The following is a 3,374-nucleotide window of genomic DNA, read 5'->3' as shown; positions in this document are numbered from 1 at the left end:
TTACTAGTAAATTTGTTAATCCTGTATGATTGGAGACACGTCCTCGGCGAACACTCCACAGAGATACACGAGTGGAGGACTACACCCATAACCAGAATCTCTGGGATTTAGAGAGCGTGACTTGAGTGTATAGATCTATACGGGGCTGACTACCCCACACCTGGCTGCTAGCTAGAGCCGAACCGAAATGGTTCAAGGGTGACGAAAGTCATAAGGGTGTGGACTACTTATTGCCACAGGGTTAGTCCATCATATGGTTATGGAACTCGCAATTAGGATAACAGAGATTTACATATGGTAATAATGAACAACTTTACACAATTCACAAGATAACCAGGTTTCGGTATACATCTTTTACATTGATAACCAACATTCAGGAAATTATGGGACTTTCATGGGGAAAACATTGAACATAACCACATTTTACAGATACATCTTTTACAGTGATAACCAACATTCAGGAAAGTATGGGACTTTCCTGGGGAAACGTTTACATAACCAGAAAGGATAACAAACCAGATAACTTTACATCTTTCACAATTGGTAAAACAATCAGGAAAGTATGGGACTTTCCTGGGAATACATTGGTACATAAGCAGAAGAGTATGTCAAATTAGATAACCTAACTGTACATTTTCACAAAAGTAAACATGTTTTCAGTGTACAACTTTACTTTACATATTGACAAACGATAACCAACCTTTTTAAGAAAATATGGGATTTTCTTGGTGTGCGTAACATTTCAGAAACAGAAAGGAAACTTGAACATTCACAAACAAAAACTACTTATGAACTCACTAGCAGTATGCTAATTTTCAAACCGCTTGTGTTCTCCGGTCAGCGTTAGATCAGGTACCCAAAGATCCTTTTTGTCCGAAGACAGAGTACTCAGAAGACCCGCTTCATTTTGTTCATATATATACAATGTATCACAACTGTACAACTTTACTTTTGAAACAATTGTAAAACTTTTCTTTATGTAATGTAATGGTTGTTTTACTTTACTTACTATGCACATTGGAATTGATACTCAATGTGGAGTCAACCGCGAAAATGTTTCCGCCTTCAGTTTTCGGGGTGTGACAGATTGGTATCAGAGCCCTTTTTTATAGTGAATGAAGTATACCAAACCTTACATGGTATAAAACTATAAACACTAAAGGGCCTAAGTGCTCTGAATTAAAAGTATCTTCAAACTACAAGTATTTTAAAAAGTATACAAGTATACCGAACCATCGTGATCCGTAACTACAAGTAGAACAGAACATAAGTAATTGGGTGTTGTGTACTACGGTTAAACCTGGGCAGTTATGTAGTCGTGTCTAGGGTCAATATAGCCTGGCCAACTATATTCATTCGAGACACGGTAAACATGTGCTTGGGAGTAACTGTGTTGTGCGGCATGCCTAAAACTTACCTTAATACCACAAACATCGAACCATTGTGGTAAGCAAATCATGAAATACTATGGGAGTATTTCTCGAGCCAATCCTCTGTAGAAATCCTCATTCGAGTGATGTTATGTGATCATTCTTAGCGATAAATGATCTGTTTTGATAACTCTTTCCTGCTTTATCGCTTATTCGGAACATATAACTGCCATATTTATCGATTCAATGTAGAGGACTTACCATCCTCTCTCTTTCTTGATCTTATTAGATCAAGATGCCTTCCAGAAAGAGACCTAGCTCAAAGAACAACAACAATCCTTCTTCGCCACCACCTCCTCCTCAATTTGATCTTGCATCACTCCAGACAGTTCTGACTGCTGCAATGGAGGCAGCCATGTCACAAGTGAACCCTGGTAGCTCAGGAGGTGGTCCTCAGCCCCAAAACCAAGAAAATGATCAGGGACACCGAAAGGAGGGTTCCTATAAGGATTTCATGAATACGAAACCAACATCCTTCAATGGCACTGGAGGTGTCATTTCCTTATCCCGATGGTTTGAGAAAATCAAATCCATCTTCGAAATTTGTGCCTGTGCGGAATCTGATAAGGTCAATTTCGCATCATGTACCTTCGTTGATAAAGCCTTTACTTGGTGGAATGGCCGAGTCAAATCTCTGACCTTACCCGTAGCCAATGCCATGGGCTGGGAAGCCATGAAAGAACTTCTGATAGTCGAATACTGTCCCCGTGGTGAAATGCAGAAACTAGAGCACGAGCTCTGGAACCTGAAGATGAAAGGTTCTGACATTGCTGTATACACTTCTCGATTCGATGATCTCGCACTTCTCTTCCCGAGATTAGTCACTCCTGAAAGAAAAAAGATCGAAAGGTTCATTTGGGGGTTATCCCAACCGACAAAGAGTCATGCCTTGGCTGCCCGTCCGGATACCTATAATAGTGCCAAGAATTTAGCCCAAACCCTGATTGATCACAGCGATGATGTTGAGGAAACCACTACCACTCCTGAGCCGACTAAAAGGAGTGGTGAGAAGAGAAAGTTCTAGAAGAATAAGAAGGGTCAATCTTCCCAAGGATCTTCCAAGAAACAACAGACTGTAGTGGTCCATGCTGCTACTGCTTCTGTTGTGGGATCCACAGCTCCAACTCCTACCAGCAGATATGCTGGTAATCTCCCTTTGTGTGACAAGTGCAAATACCATCACAATCCTGGCCCCTGTCGAGAACTATCCTGTACCAATTGTGGTAAGAAAGGGAACACAGTTTGATTCTGCAAAACTCCGGCCCAATCAGCCAACCAATCATCTGGAGCAGGTGTTAGTCAAGCTTGCTACAACTCTGGAGAGGTTGGGCACCTTAAAAGGATCTGCCCCAAGAAGTCAACAGCTGATAACACCAGAAGGGTTCTAACCATGGGACGGGAGGAAGCAGTCGCCGATCCCACTGTTGTTTCAGGTACGTTCCTTCTCGATAACTCTTATGCTAGTGTTCTTTTCGATTCGGGTGCTGAAAGGAGTTTTGCTAATCATGCATTCAAACAAAACCTAAAACATAATCCCCAACCACTAACTGAAATGTTTACCATCGAGATGGCTAACGGTGAGAAACAAAGCGCTAGCGATGTATTCGTAGGTTGTACCCTTACCCTGAATGACCACTCATTTCCTATAGATCTTATGCTAGTTTCCATTAAGAGATTTGATGTTTTCATTGGCATGGATTGGTTGAGTCCCAATCATGCTGATATCCTTTGTTACGAAAAAGCCATCCGTCTCAACCTTCCTTCGGGACAGACTCTCGTAATCTATGGCGATAAAACCAGTTCCAATCTTCGTATCATTTCCTGCATCAAAGCTCGAAAGCTCCTACGAAAGGAGTGCATTGCATTCTTAGCCCATATGATCAACGAAAAACAGGAAGTTAAAGACCTCGCGAGCATCCCCGAAGTCTGTAACTTTCCTGATGT

This window comes from Lactuca saligna, chromosome 5, assembly GCF_052625555.1.
Source record: "Lactuca saligna cultivar CGN05327 chromosome 5, ASM5262555v1, whole genome shotgun sequence".
NCBI classification, from domain to species: Eukaryota; Viridiplantae; Streptophyta; class Magnoliopsida; order Asterales; family Asteraceae; genus Lactuca; species Lactuca saligna.
The sequence above is the reverse complement of the archived record's forward strand: the minus strand, read 5'-3'. Positions refer to the sequence as shown.